This window comes from Pipistrellus hanaki (genome assembly GCF_964339955.1).
Source record: "Pipistrellus hanaki genome assembly, chromosome: 15".
NCBI lineage: Eukaryota > Metazoa > Chordata > Mammalia > Chiroptera > Vespertilionidae > Pipistrellus > Pipistrellus hanaki.
The window spans coordinates 4,816,608-4,832,280 of NC_140517.1; the positions used below are offsets into that span (position 1 = coordinate 4,816,608).

At 58.6% G+C, this 15,673-nt stretch overlaps 1 protein-coding gene across 2 annotated transcripts in view; it reads left to right on the forward strand.

Moving 5' to 3' along the window:
- The window catches only part of GNAO1 (G protein subunit alpha o1), a 95,807-nt gene that overhangs the window by 61,608 nt on the left and 18,526 nt on the right, over positions 1-15,673 (forward strand). The window lies entirely within an intron of this gene.

Consider the following 15,673-nt stretch of genomic DNA (forward strand, 5'->3'; position numbering starts at 1 on the left):
AGCGTTAGGAGATGGGGCCGTTAGGGAGCCAGCCCTGCCCTCGGGCACACAGGGCCCCAGGCGGACTGCACTCGGTCACCCCACAAGCTGGTCGGGGAAGCTTCCTGCAGGAAGTGAGGCTGGGACTGTCCTCCAAGCAGGTGCGGCACGGCAGGTGCAGGGGGGTGAGCACAGGGGCCGGGCTCAGGAAGAGCTGAGGAGGAGCAGTGGGTCAGCGAGGCCCGGAGGAGATTTGATTGATAGGCGAGGCCAGTGACCAGAGCAGAGGCTGAGGGTAGGGCCAGGTGTGGGGAAGGTAGGAAGGAGATAGGGTCGGGTCCCCATGCGTGGGGCCTGGGACAGGACGCCAAGGAGTTTGGGTTTTATCCTGCTGGCGGCGGGCAGCCATGGACAAAGTTTGAGCTGGGAGGGATGGGTAAGAGTCCTCTTTAGTTATGATGGCACGTGCAGGATGGACTGGTGGGGGCGGGGCCAGATCTGGGTAAGCTCTGCATGGGGTCTCCATGGGGGTGGGAAATGAGAGCAGCCAGGGAGTGTGGAGACTTAAGAACGGGACCTGTGCCTGGCTCCTGGGGCAGAAGGATAAGGATCAGGAAACTGAAGCTCCAGTGTGACCAGCCTCGAGGCCTGGGGACAAGGCAGACAGAGGCAGAAAGTCAGGAGATGGGGCCACCCTGGCGAGTCGGGTTTCCGCCTGGTGGGTCTCCAGCTGGGAGTGGTCCCCACGCAGAGGGACTGGGAACTGAAGCTTCTGTGCGGGCTCCGGCTCCGTGGGGCAGGGCCTGTGCTAAACCATTTGGGTGTATTAAGTGATTAACACAAACAGCTTCCTGCGGAGGGGTGCTATTGTCACCCCATTTTACAAGGGAAAAAATGAGGTGCAGCCACCCTAGGTGACTTGCCCGAGGTCACGCAGCACAAAATGTACACGCGTGGAGGGTGGAGACACAGCCCTCACGGAACTACAGTCCACACGGCTCAGCCCGGAGCAGAGTCCGGGTTAAACGGGCACCGCACCATCAGGGAAAACATTCGATCGTTCCAAGAATCCCATCTTTTTTCCCTAAGTCTCTAAAAAACGTGGAAAGGGGCCCAAAGGACAATGCTTCCCACTTAGCCCTTCTGTCTCCCTCACGTCTGTCCCACCCCCACTCCCCTCCCTAAGTTCCCCCACACACACACCACCTCTCTACCCCCAGCCCACAGGGCTTCCCTCTCTTGCCCTCTTCCTCCTCCTCCCCCTCCAGTCCCCACCTTTCCCTTCCTCCCCTTCCACCCACTCCTTTCTGCTTATAAGTGGGTCCCTCTCCTTCCCTCCCTCCCTTCATCATCCTCCCTTTTCCTCTTTCTTCTTCTCCCCCTCCCTTGTCCCCCTCTCCCTCTCTCCTCCTCCCTCCTTCTCTAACTCCTTTCTTCCCTCCCTCCTCACTCTCCAGCTCATTATTATGCAAATTGCCTAAATCTTTTGAAGTGGAGTCTTTCCTCTTTCTCCTTCCCCGGCCTCCATCTGCATCACAAAAGCAGAGCCACTGGCCACCTGCCCGGTGAGGATCTGGGGGACTGGGCAATTGCAGGGTTAGGAGGCTCCCAGAGAAAGTCTGTGAACAGGCCTGGCCCGTGTCCGTGGATTTACACACACGCACACACACATGCGTATACATCAACACCTAAAAATGTGCGTGCGCGTACACTAGTCCTTGCATATATAACATATGTTGCATGCTAATGGGGTAACAGCAAAGAAAGAATGCCTTGAACTTGTGTGAGGTTTGATCCCATGGAAAAAGGCTCTGGATTTCCTCACGTGTGCCTCTGTCGATGTCTCTCACTCCGTTCTAATGTCCTGAAGCCCAAAATCTAGATCTTATTCCTCTCATACCGTGCCTGACCCAGGAAGCAGGGGGACCGGGTTCGGTTCCCACTCCTACCACGAGCTCTTTGGAAGGTAAAATCGTTTACCTCCCTCAGCCCTCTGTGTTTCTGTCTGTAAAATGGGCACGACCTTAATACCCTCCTCAGTTCCAGGCTGTCAGATTAACCGAGACAATGCCTGTGACATGCTTCGGATGATCGTGGCCGACAACTGAGAGTTCCCCTCACCACGTTCGCTCTTGCCCTTTTCACCCATTTGTTTAAAATTATCACTCCTGATAAAAATCGGTGAATTGCCCTCCACTTGTCCAGGGAGGAATGGATAAGGTGTCCGGTGCGTTTTTTCTTGTTAGAAACAGAGGCGCACGGCGCCTGATGGGCTGCCTGGCCTGCCCTGGACTACAGCGCCTGGCCTGCTGGAATCGCTGCCCAGTGTGCTTCTGCCCCTCCGAGGGGCATCGTTAGGAACACCCCCTCTTTCCTCCTCCACACACACCCCCACTCCCACCCCCACCCCAGAGAATGGCAGCGCTTTGAGGAGGCCGAGTCAGATTTCACCCTTAGCTTCCAGAATGTCATTGGATCTCCTCTGGCCAAAGAAATCTTGTCACTTAAGTCACACCATGGCCCTCAGAACGCTGTCCCTTTTTTGATGGTGAAGAAATCGCGGTGAAGATATTGTGGTACCATCTCCACCGCGCGGCGCTGCTCGCCGGGGGTTTGTGCTAACTCTGAGACAGACAGAAACGAGGATGCTCGCTGGCCTGCGTCCGCCCGCCTTCCCCTAGACCTCAGGGGCGGCGGGCAGATCTGACGAGGCGCTGGGGGAGGTGACCCCCGAGGCGGCCGTGCCCACGCCTGAGGCCAGGAAGAGGTGCCGGGCAGCAGTGCCTGCACCTGCCCTGTGCACCAGCCCTCCCCGTCCCTCTGCCTGCCCAGGTGCACAGAGCTCCGGACTCCTCCATTGAAGGCCATTCATTCTGCCGCTCCGTTTCGCAGGTGGGACAAAAGAGGCCCCATCCGGCTCAGATAGGAGAGGGACTCCCTCAGGGGCGAGGTGGCCGGCCCGGCGCTGGAACTGGGGGGGTGTACGCACCGGGGCTCAGCTCTCTCTGCGTCTCACCAGCCTGCCTCCAGTCACCCAGCCAACCTGGGCCTCCTTGTCCCTGGTCCCGTCGGTCAGCGAGTTATTTTCACAAACACGGAGCACTCACGGGGTCCCCGCAGAGCCTACCCGGGGGCGGCAGGGTTGGACACAAAGATAGAAAGATGTGGGGGTCTCGAGCCTGGGCAGGGAGCAGTCACCCCCGGTTTGAGAAGGTGGCCTCCCTGATTTCCAAGGCCTACTACCTCTTACAGCTCTGGGCGAGAGTCTGTGTGTGAGTCACAGGCTGGGTGTGGGTGGATGGCCAAGGTGCTATCTAGGTCCCTGCCCAGCTCAGAGACCCTGCTCTTGGGGGGGAGGGGCAGGTAGTACCACACCCCACCTGTGGGGGGCAGAGGAGCCTCCCTAGGAAAACCAGAATCTGTCTGCCCCTCCACAGCCACACACACACACACACACACACACACACATCTCCCTCTTTCCTCTGCCTGCTCCCCTTCTGTATCTGCAAGCCTGCCCTTGGTGGTCTTGAATTACCGCCAAAGACCCCCTCTGTATGGGTGAGTCAGGACACTTTGGGTTGCAAGTAACGGAGTGGCCTGTGAAAAACCAAGTCAACTGGCCCGTCCATTAAGAAGTCTTGGAGCCCTAACCGGTTTGGCTCAGTGGTAGAGCGTCGGTCTGCTGACTGAAGGATCCCAGGCTCGATTCTGGTCAAGGACATGTATGTACCTGAGTTGCGGGCACATCCCCAGTAGGAGGTGTGCAGGAGACAGCTGATCGATGTTTCTAACTCTCTCTCCCTCTCCCTTCCTCTCTGTAAAAAAAAAAAAAATCAATTAAAAATATATATTTTTTAAAAAGAAGAAGTCTGGAGGTCCAGCTGCAGGCGAGGCTTGATTCGGCAGCTCAGATGTCCCCCCTGGCTTCTCTTCAAATCTCCCCTCTGTCCCATCTTTGGCCTTCGCCTTCCCCTTAGGCCCCCGCAAAGTCTCTCCCTCACCTCGCACGGCGGTGGTTACGGCAGTTCATGTTTTGCGTCCTCCCACCACTCCTGACCTGTGAGCGTCCCAAGACAGGGGTGCACCTGTGTGGTCTCCCCAGAGCAGCCCCCCAGGTCCTGGCAGAGTCCCCCTCTCTCCTTGGCCCCCACTGGGCCACGTGCTCCCCCTCAACCAGTCGCTGTGGCCAGTGGCCTGCGGGGCTCCTGGGAGGAGAGGGAGTCCCCCGAGGACATGACCTGTTGGTTTGGGTTCTGGTCCAGCGCTCTGTGCATCCAGAGAGCCGCTGCCTGCTCCTGACCGCAGCCCTTCCTGGCTCTTCTGACCCCTGCTGACCCTCTCCCTCCACCCCCAGCCCCAGCCAGTTCCTCAGCTGTCAGGTAGGAGTGATTCTACAGCCGTGACAGCCAGATGCCACGGACAGGGCGTGCTTGCACCGTGACCCTCCCCACACGGCAGGACTGTGTTCCACACAGACCCCTCCTGGCTCGCTCCCCCTCGCTCTCCCTCCTCCGCCCGGAGTCTGCTCGCCCGGACTCCCCTCCCCCGATATCCCTGGTCCCAGGTCCCCAGGGCACAGTCCCGGAATAGCTCACTGCCAAATTAGGTCCCGCTCTGCCAGCTCTGCGGGTGCCCCCCACCCGTACACATCTCTCCCAGCCCTCTTTCCCCTGCCCGGCGCACCTCCCTGCCCGGTGCCCAGGCCAGCCGGTCCCCCCCGATGCCTGCTGGCCAAGGAGAGGAAGGCGGCCCTCCCGGCCCCAGGGCGGCTGTGGGGCCGGGGCCAGGCTGGGGTCCACCCCTGTCTTCAGGGTCTGCGGCCCCCCAGAGACCACTCACCGCAGGCCCAAGTCCAAGGGCTCAGCCATCTCAGAGAGCCCAGTGTGTGTCCTCCGAGTGAAGCTGCTGTGTGTGGGGAAGGGGGGGGGGGGAGAGGGTTTAGGGCACAGGTCAAAGCTGATCCTCCTCCTTGAGCTTGGTGACCTCAGACGGGCTCCCTCACTACCCTGAGTGCCTCAGTTTCCCTCCTCTGTGATGGGGTCACCCGGGCTCCGCAGGTGCCGAGCACTTTCCACACATTCACTCCCTCGCCCCTCCCCCTCGAGGGCGCCCCGCTTCTCGGCAGGACCCCGGTGGAGACATCGACTCCATCACCGTCCTCGTTCTGCAGAGGAGAAAACGGAAGTGCAGGGAGAGGCGGGGACAGGCCAAGGTCACAGGGCTGTGGGCCGGGTGGGAGCCCAGTCTGATGCGGAGGTGGGTCCACGGTCTCCATCTCGGCTCTCCTCCCAGGGGAGTCCCCGGGTGCCACAGGTGGGCCCAGGCCCCAAGCTGCGTGCACAGCAATCGCCAAGGTGCCCGGGGAAGCAGCCGTGGGCTCTGATGCCGCAGGGTGGCCTCTGGCCTGTGGGCAGATGAGGTCAAGGTGCCGACAGCAATGACGGCTCGTCTAACCCCCTCCCTGGCTCCTGGGGGCTGGCCAGCCACAGAGTGAGTGGGTGGAGAGATGGCTATGTCACCACCACCGGGAGTGTGCCAGGAGCGTGCTGGGGCACAGGCTGGGGCCCCGAGTCCCTGTGGCCTCCGGGCTGGGTGGGAAGAGGAGCCCCGGGCCTGCCCTCTGCTTCCTCTTGGGAAAAGGGGGCAGTGGGAAAGCAGCCCGCCAGGCCTGTCTCAGCGGCCACACAGCCCGGTGGGGAGAAAGGCGGGGGGCCAGTCTTTCCTCACTGGGACTGTGTTGGAGGGCAGGAGCCGGGACTGAGCATCGAGGGCGGGGTCTGGGTCAGGTGAGGGTCCCTGACCCAGGGGAGTGCTGTGAAGACTAAATGAAATGATGACTGCTAAGCACCGAGCAAGGGCTCGCAAAAGCTGAGCTGGACCTGCTAGCGCCCAGGCCCGTCAGCACCCCACCCCAGCCCATGCAGAACCAGGCCGCACAGAGCCCGCCTCCCACCTTCCTGCTTCATGTTGAAAACTCCCCCTTCCTCAGAGTCGCTCCGGACAGACCTTGGACTCCGCCTGCCTCCCACTTCTCTTCCAGGATGGCTTTGGCCCCATGGCTTCCCAGTCTCTGGCCAGGCCCTGCCCCTCAGGCTCCTCGCTCCCCACCCACACGGTCTCCCTGCCTCCTGCCCCCCCATCTTCCCCCTGCGTGCCTCGGCCACCATCGCTCAAGGAATCAGAAACACGGGGCTCCTCGGGGGAGTGTTTGGGGGAGACCCCTCGGCCAGGGCAGGCTCTGCGGCCGGCCGCTAACTCCTTCTGGTTATGAATGCTGGGCTCTGGCCTCAGCCCACCCGCAGTCAGCGCCCCTCCCCGACCTTCCAGAGCCGCCTTGGCCGTCCTTGCTGGAGCCAGCCCGCTCCCCGGCCTTTGGCAGGGCCCATTCCTTTGATACGTGATCAGAAAATTCAATTATAAAACCAATTACCGATTTCCTGAGCTTTACAAGGAAGACACGAACGTTTGATTAAGTTTGAATTCCTGTTTGGCTGTTGACTGTCGGCCAAGGCCCAGTGGGCTTGTGGGAAATTTTCATTGTTGATTCTGTTTGGTTTTGTGGCTGTGCTCTTGGTGGGGGGCAGGTGGGGGGAGCTGGTTAAGGCACATTGGTTTTGTGTTGTGGGGTGTCCCCTCCCCCCTCACCCGCCGCCACCACCACCAACTCGCTGAATGGCGCTCCCCTGTTGTGATGCATGAGACGTAAATCCCCCGAAGACCTGTTGCCAGGGTGAGGGGCTGGGGAATTGAGCTCAGCTGAACGGAGGCCTTGGGCTTGGCAGGCGGAGCCAAGGCTGAGTTCCAGCCGGCGGCCAAGGCTGCGTTCAAGGGCGCCGCACACACGTGGCTCCCTGGTTGTGGGGGAGCAGCTTCAGCAGTAGGGACTGGGCTCCGACGGCCCCCAGCCCCTGCCCCGGAAGCAGGCATACAGCTACGGAGGTCAGGGATCCAGGGGTCAAAAGGTCAGAGCCTCTCAGGTGCCTGTCACCTCTCCCCACAACCTGCTGGGCCCCAGTGGCCCGGGCCCAGGGCAGTGGGGACTGGAAAGCACTTTTTTTTTTTTAAATATATTTTATTGACTTTTTACAGAGAAGAAGAGAGAGGGATAGAGGGCTAGAAACATCGGTGAGAGAGAAACATCCATCGGCTGCCTCCTGCACACCTCCTACTGGGGATGTGCCCGCAAACCAAGGTACATGCTCTTGACCAGAATCGAACCTGGGACCTTTCAGTCGGCAGGCCGACGCTCTATCCACTGAGCCACTCCGGTTTCAGCAGGAAAGCACACCTTTGTCTGCAGCCAGAGCGCCTGGCTTTGGGGGAGATTTCTGGGAAGCTGAGCAGAGGCTGTGATGGGGTCTCGGGGCTCCAGGCCAGAGTCTGATTTTGTTCTGTGGCCCACGTGTTTGCTCTCGGAATAAAAGGAAACAACCCCGGTTCTTTGGAAACTGTGGCCACCCCAGAACTCCTCCTACCGGGGGCATATTGCCCAGGGGTGGTGCTGGGTCCCCTCACAGTGTGTCCCCCAGGCCCATCCCCCCAGTTGGGGATGGAGCCTCTTGGTGTGAAAGTCCTGGTCAAAGTGCGATGCCTGAGGAGGAAGCAGCACCCCCCAGTGGGAATTAGCCGTCACCTCGTTGAGAAAAGAGCCCTTTGGGACGGACCAGGGATCCCCATGCCAGGGTGGGGGTCAGATCAAGTCCACCTGCCTCCCAGCTCAGTCAAGGGCCACCCCTCTCTCTCCAGGAAACACTCACCCCTGCCCCTCCCCCACACAGCAGCCTCCCCAACGGGGCCACCTTGACCCCCAGGTGCAGAGGTCACCCCAATTCTGCTCTTGGACCCGGGACTCACCAGTCCTCCCCAAGCCCGTTTCCTCTGCAAACACAGGCCCCGACGCCGCACACCGGCTTTGTTTGATCAGCTTGTTGGCTTGCGTGGTTGTGGTTGTAGGTGAGCCTTTTTCGTAAGTTTTGAATTTGGGTTGTTTCCTATTCTTTTTTTTTTTTTTTTAATGAAAGTGACGTCATCCTGGTGGAGTTGCATTGGGAAATTCTGGGTTAGTCATCTGGGCCGAATGGACAAGTCACCGGGCGATGCTGGACGGAGTACTCTGCCCCTTCTTACAAACTCGGGTTTTGCTGAGCTGGAGGAGAGGCGTGGTGAGGATGGGGAAATGGGTGCAGCTGGGCTGGGCCCGGCGGATTCCCTCCCTTATGGAGAACTAGGTAGTTTTTTGAAAAATAAGTTCTCTCTGTGCGGGACGATTTTGTCCTAGGCACAAACACGAGGTGGTATGCGAAGAGAGGGGCGGGAGGAACCCTGGCGGGGGGTCCAGGCCTTGGCAGGAAGGGGACTGGCACCCCACACTGCGGGTGGAGGGCTCCCGAAGCAGGTGCCTGGAGAGACTCACGGTCACTCCCGCCCTCCTGCACTTCTGGGTGGCAGCGATGACAGCGGGGAAGGGACAGCTCCCCACGTATGGAGCGCACGCAGGCCAGGCTCCGAGACGCTGCTGTGAGCCTCGGGCACATTCTTCATCGGGAGAGGGACCTGTTTATTTTCCTACGAAGCCAGAAAGGAAGCACGCAGCCCATCTAGCTCGCGGTGGCCCAGAGAGTAGAACAAGACCACGGGTGGGCATTGGAGTGTCTCCTGAGTCCAGTGAAAGGAACATAGGACACCCATCAGGCCGGGGGTCTCGCACGGATTGGGCAGAGATCACGGAGGCAGGACAGGAAGGACCGAAGTCTGGCTGAGCTTCCCTGATCCCCGGGAGCCCCGTGAGTTACCGGATTGGACTCGTTTCACATATGAGGAAACCGAGGCTCAGAAAGGTCGCGTGACTTGCCGTGGGGCACACAGCTGGTGGGTGGCAGAGCCAGGACCCTGCCCCGGGCGGGCCTGACTCCAAAGGCAGGTCTGCGGCCCCCCAGCAAGGCCCGGAGCCCGAAGCCCAGGCGGGCACGCTCCCCTTCACAGGTCTCCTCTCCCGTGGAGGAGGCAGGCTTTGCTGGCTCCTCACTGAAGGGTGAAATGGCAGCAAATCCTCGCTGGAGAGGTGGGGCCTGGGCCTGCTTCCTCCAATCAGCTGCTGCGAATTCTCCCAATGAGAGGCCTTTCCAGAAAGGGCCTGGGTGTGGTGTCCCACGTGACTGAGGAGCCCCTATTGCCCAGGGTTTGCCATGCACCCTCCCCAGTCAGCTCCTCCCACCCCCAATAGCCCTCCTCCCTCCTCTCCTTCCTTCCCGGGTCTCTCCCAGCCCTTCCTCTTTCCCCTCCTTTCTCGTCTCTGAATCACTCTTTCCCGTAAGCCGGCGACTCCCTTGAATGATTTTGGAAAGCCTCTCCCCCCTCTGATCACGGAAGCCTGGGAGGCAGAATTAGATCTGTGTTTATATTTGTATTTATATCAGAATATTACTAACGAGATTGGCACGGGGAGTGCCAGGCATGGAAGCTGCTAGCGGAAGCCCCCGAGAGGAGCACGCCTCACAGAACTTACAGTGTCAAGGAGGGAGACGCAGGCCGATAAGGAAACCAGGAGAGGCAGAGAGTGGTCACGCCGGGCAGGCGACTTCAACGGGGGCAGGAAATGGGTGGCCGCTCACCCTGGGCCAGCTGCGGGGCACGGTGACAGCGGATGTCTGCGGACGGCTCACCACGTGCTGACACCACGGTGCTGGGTGTATGGCCGCCTCTAATCCTCACGGCCCAGCACCCGGAGGAGTGGGGATGACTGGTCAGATGCGAGTGCTAAGGCTTGGGCAGTCCACACAGTTAGTGGCAGAGCCAAGACCATAACCTGGGATGGCCCGCCTCGGAGAGGGTGTAGGTGGCACTGTTTCTAAGGGCCTTTCCGGCTCCGACCTCCCGCACCTCCAGTGCCTTCTCCCCTGTTGCCCACACCCGCCTCCTGGGTGTGCCCTGTACCCCCCTCTCTTCGGCTCTCCCGCACCCCCAGTGGCCACGGCGAGCTCCAAAAAACAGAATGTCATTTCTTCTCCCCTTTATTTTTTAAACTCTATTTTTATTGATTTCGGAGAGGAAGGGAGAGAGAAGCATCCATGATGAGAGAGAATCATGGATGGGCTGCCTCCTGCACGCCCCACACTGGGGGTCGAGCCCACAACACCGGACATGTGGCCTGACTGGGAATCGAACCGTGACCTCCTGGTTCATAGGTCGATGCTCAACCACTGAGCCACATTGGTCCGGCATTTCTTCTCTCCTTTAAGCCTCCATGGTTTCCCATAACACTCGGGACAAGTCAGACATCTTTCCCTGGTCAGCCTTGCCCTTTGGTGACGGGGTCGCATGCTGGCTGCTGCTCAGAAGGTGCCCCGGGCACAGCCAGCCGCACCAGCCTCCTACCAGCCCCGGCGCCCACGTGACTGGTATCAACGTGTGTTGAGTCCTCTCCTCACCTGTGTCCTCAGCTTCCTGTTCGTGGCTTCCCTGACATTTCCCGTTTCTGACATGTCCCAAATTATTAAACACAGCTGCTTTAGAGCCCAATGAATGAATCATGGAAAAACATGTCTTCTGTCTATAAATAATTCCACCTCACAAGTTTCTGGGAGGATAGAAAGAACGCTGTGAGGAGCGCCCAGCACACACCCGGTCGATGTACATTGTCCCATCCTGGGCCACCTCTGGAACCTTCCGGCCTGAAGCAGGACCTCCGAGGTCAGTGGGCATAGGGTCCGTGGAGAAGGGCACCGGGAGTGGTAGGCAGCCTTCGACCACTCATCCTGCTACTTCTGGGCAGATTCACGTGATGCCACCACCCTCCCCCGCCTCTGGTGTGTCACACACATACCCCCTCCCTCTTTCCCTCCTCCAACCTCCCCACCCCCGCCCTGGGAAGACACAGCCCCTGCCCCACACAGAGTGATCACAGGCTGGTTTTCAAGACTGACACACATGGCGAAACCGGTTTGGCTCAAAGGAGAGAGCGTCGGCCTGCAGACTGAAAGGTCCCAGGTTCGATTCCAGTCAAGGGCATTTACCTTGGTTTCGGGCACATCCCCAGTAGGAGGTGTGCAGGAGGCAGCTGATCGGTGTTTCTCTCTCATTGATGTTTCTAATTCTCTATCCCTCTCTTCTTCCTCTCTGTAAAAAATCAAATATATTTTAAAAAAAAAAAAAAGACTGACACACAGGAGCCCATCCGACAACTAGCTAGTGGCAGTGGTCAGCAAACTCATTAGTCAGCAAAGCCAAATATCAACAGTACAACGATTGACATTTCTTTGGAGAGCCACATTTTTAAACTTAAACTATATAGGTAGGTACCTTGTTATGAACTTAATTAGGGTACTCCTGAGCTGGCTTTTGCTAACAGCTCAAGGGGCCAAAGATCCGCATGTGGCTCGGGAGCCGCAGTTTGCCGGCCACTGAACTGGTGCAATTCGGAGCCCAGCGCAGGACGCAGAGGAGAGCCAGGTGCGGGGCAGGTGCAGGGCCCGCCCAGAGCTGACACTCGGCAGGTGTGCCCACCAGGCCCCTCCCGCCCTCGCTGAAGGGTGCACAGGTGCCACCATTTTCTCTGCAGACCTGACCGTTTTCTATTAATTGAATTTCCTTTTCTTTATTGTTCAAAATAAGGGCTGTATTGGATGCACTGAACTGAGCAGCAGGGGCTGGCTCTCGTGTCCATCATTTGTAACAAGAGAAGAAGACTGACTGGCCCGTGTGGCTCAGTGGTTGAGCATTCACCTAGGAACCAGGAGGTCAAGGTTCAATTCCCAGTCAGGGCACGAACCCGGTCATGGATTCGATCCCCACTAGGGGGCGTGCAGGGGGCAGCCGATCCATGATTCCCTCTCATGGTTGATGTTTCTCTCTCTCCCCCTCTCCCTTCCTCTCTGAAATCAGTAAAAATATTTTTTTAAGAGAATACTGGCTCCTCCTACCCCCTGCGGGGAGGAAGAGCCCATGTGGGCATAATTACAGAGTTGGGCTCGAAAGTCAGTTTCTAAGCTCCTTGTTTTCGTGATGAAGGCAAACAATCACTTTTCTGCAGCTCCTGTTCTTTCTTCCCTTTTCATGGATGACGCTCCAAACCGGACACATTCTGGAAAAGGGATATTGGAGGGTTTGGCATAGACCATAAAACAAATCTCTTCTCCCCTGCACATGGCCCAACCCGTGCGTGACGCGGTTTCAGAATTTCGCCGACCACCCCACATGTGTGTTCCTTGCGTGTGCTCGTGCCAGCGTGCAGCGGCCATGGGTAGGCGCCAGGGAGGGCACCGTTCACTGCTGTGGGACGGAGCCAACACCTGCCTCTCCATCGCTCTGTGGCGTCGGGGACAGCTTCCTGGTTCTGTTCACACCTGCGGTGTCTCAGCGCCTCGCGTGAGTGATGATCAGCCCTGATGGTGCTCACCGCCTCCCCAAGGGAGAGAGAGAGAGAGCCGACGAGGAAACAGACACCTGTTTGCACGTTGGGGTCAGGGCTGTAAAGGAGAGAAAGCTGGCGTGGGGACAACAGGAGGCACCTGCGTTGGCTGGGGGAGGGGAGGGGTGCTGACAGGGAAAGCTTCCTCTCGGGCTTCGCATTTAAAGTGAGACTGGAAAAATAATATCTCCCCAAGATGTTTGGTGGCAGGAGGAGCCCGTGCAAAGGCCCTGGGGTGGACATGAGCTTGCCGGGTGTGTGCAAAGCCTAGCGAGGGAGCAGGGTAGCGGGCTGGTGGCCAGGGAGGGCAAGGCGCCTCGGGATGAAGCTCAAGGGGAGGTAGGAGGTAGGCGTGAGACCCTACACAGCCTTGTAGATAGAGTTTGGGGATGATGGAGAGGGAACCCCCACCCCCACTCCCAGCCACAAGGAGAGGCCCATCTGGGGGCTGGGTTATGTACTGGTTCCCAGGGCTGCCATCACAAAGGATCAGGGTAGGGGGCCGGGGAGAGGGGGCGGGCTTGAACAACAGAAATTTATTTTCTCACAGTTTGGGAGGCCAGAGGAACAGACCAGGGTGTCCGCAGGGCTGGTTTCTTCTGAGGCCCCTAATCCTTGCCTCATGGCCGTGGCCATGGCCGGCCGGCTCCCCTTCTTTTCACGTGTCTTCCCTCGGCCTGTATCCTGCTCTCCTCTTATAAAACACCATTCCCAATGGGTGAGGGCCCACCCCACTGACCTCCTTGTAACTCAATTACCCCTTTCCAGGCACTCTCTCTCCAAAAACAGCCACACTCTGAGGTCCTGGCAGTTAGGGCTTCAGCATATGAATTTTGGGAGTGGAGAGAGACACAGTCCAGCCCATAACAGGGACCTTCCCTGACCTAGTCATTGAGGACAGAGTTGGGGTTTCAGGTCAGCACATTAAAAATGCCTCGGAGGCCGAAACCGGTTTGGCTCAGTGAATGGAGTATCAGCCTGCAAACTGAAGGGTCCCAGGTTCAATTCTGGTCAAGGGCATGTAGCTGGGTTGCAGGCACATCCCCAGTGGGGGGGTGTGCTGGAGGCAGCTGGTCGATGATTCTCTCTCATTGATGTTTCTAGCTCTATCACTCTCCCTTCCTCTCTGTAAAAAAATCAATTATATATATATATATATATATATATATATATATATATATATATATATATATATATATTAATGCCTTGGAGGACAGAGGAGCCCGGTTCTCAGCCTCCTGCTCCCTCTTTGTCGAAAGGGATGATTCGAAAGTCTTTCAGGAAGCCAGAGACTCGGTGGTACCAAGCTGGGACTTCTCTCCCCACCATCAGTCAAGAGTCCTCGAAAGAGAAGTGGAAACCTCCCTGTCGTGACTCAGGGGTGTTCATTCGGGGTCCCCCGTGGCCCTCAGCCACCAGGGCAGGGCAGCCAGCTGTCTGGGCGGGGAGACGATGCCCAGCTGAGTGAGGAGGGCGGCAGGGGCTGCCTAGCCAGTGGGCTGGGAGGGCAGGAAGTTGGGGTGCTCGAAGAGAGGCCCAGAAGGTTTGTGTTCAGCCTCCAGACCCCCAGACTCGCCTCAAGCCATTCCCTCCACCTTCCGCTGAGGAGGAGGGCAAGGTCCTAGAGAATTACCTGGCGATTCAGAAAACGTGAAGCCCAGCTCCATCTCATTAAGACTCTGGGGGAGGGGAGACCTCGGTGGCGGTTTACATTGCGAGCCCAGTGTGGGCCTCTCTGATTTTGGTTCTGAGCTGTTGGAAAGTTTGCAGTGGGAACAGAAGCTCCAACTTCAAAGGCACGGCCTGCTGCTGGCCGGGCAGAGGGAATGGGAGGAGCAGTACGGGGGGGGGGGGGGGGGGGCCACAATGGGGTCCGGCTGGAGCCAAGGCCTGGGGGCCACAGGGGCAAGTGTCTGCTCAGCCCCTGGGCTGCTGGGACAGGTGGCAGGGAGGGGGTCCCTCCCCCTCTCCTTCCTTCCCTCCGCCCTGCTGGCCTTGGGGCTGAGCACTCACTGTCCAGCTCCCTTTTCAGAGGAGGTGGCAGCTAGGAGACCAGGAGTCACCATGACAACAGAGCTGCTAAGCAGGGCAGAGCCCCTGCGCCCCCTCCTCTGTGTCCAGGCAATTGGGGGCCATCATTTCTCAGCCGCTATGAACATTCTGAAGGTCAAGACCCCTCAGCAGGGGGTGTGCGGTGGGTAAATGAGTATGGGGTTGGCTGGAGAGGTGGGTGGCTAGAGCGGGATGGGGAGGAAGGAAAGAAATGGTGCACACGTGAAGAATGAATGGACAGACAGATGCCGGGGAGGGACAGGAGGAAGGTAAGGAGGTGGGCGGGTGTGGCCGTGAGTGAACAAGGGTAGCTGGTGGCTATGTGTGTCGATGCATGATGTTCAAAAGAGATGCATCCTAGCTAGGTGTTACCGGGATACATGGGTGGATGGATGGAGGGATGGATGGAGAAGGATGGGTAGGTTTGAAAGGACAAGATGGCAAACAGCACCAAATCCTTGGTTCTGCTGCAGGATGTTTCCGGGGAACCAGGAAGACTCCCTTCCCTGAGGCAAGTGGTAGATCTAGGAGGTCCCAAGCTCTCCACCTCACCCCCAACCCCACCCCATGGACCCTGCGCGCTGCAACCAAGACCCCCGAGCCCAAGGGAAGAAAGAGCCCAACCACTAAATGCCTGGAGTGCCCCCATCACTGCCACCAACAAAGACAGATGCCAGGGCCTGAGGGGCCTGGGTCTGGCCGTTGCTAAGTGCCCAGAATGCTCCCTGCTCCCGCCACTGCCATTCTCCCCCGGCTGGTCTCTCTGCCGCTTCCCCCGGAGGAGCAGCCTGTAGCCAAGGAAGGCAGCGATGCTCATGGGCCCTGCCCTTGCCCTGCCTGGCTGCTGGTGCTTGGCCTGTCCAGCTCTGGCTCTCCCTCTCCCCTTGGCCTGTGCGCTCCTGCCCCCTGGTGGGAGCCGGGAAAACTGCAGCACACAGGGCGGGGCAGGGTGGATGGAGGCTTTTCCCTGCAGCTGAGGACTGTGTGTGTGTGTGTGTGTGTGTGTGTGTGTGTGTACACGTACGTGTGTGTACTCACGCACTCACACTTCTCTTGGCCTCCAAGATTAGAGATGGAGAGGAAACTCTGAAAGGGCCCAAAGCAGCTCCTCCAGCAGAAGGGGTTATTATTATAATTACTGTGATTATTGTTATCCAGAGGATCAGGCCTGCCTTGCACAAAGCAGGCTCATTTTCCTTCAGCTTGTGGTTTGTGTCTGAGGGACTTCATCTTTGC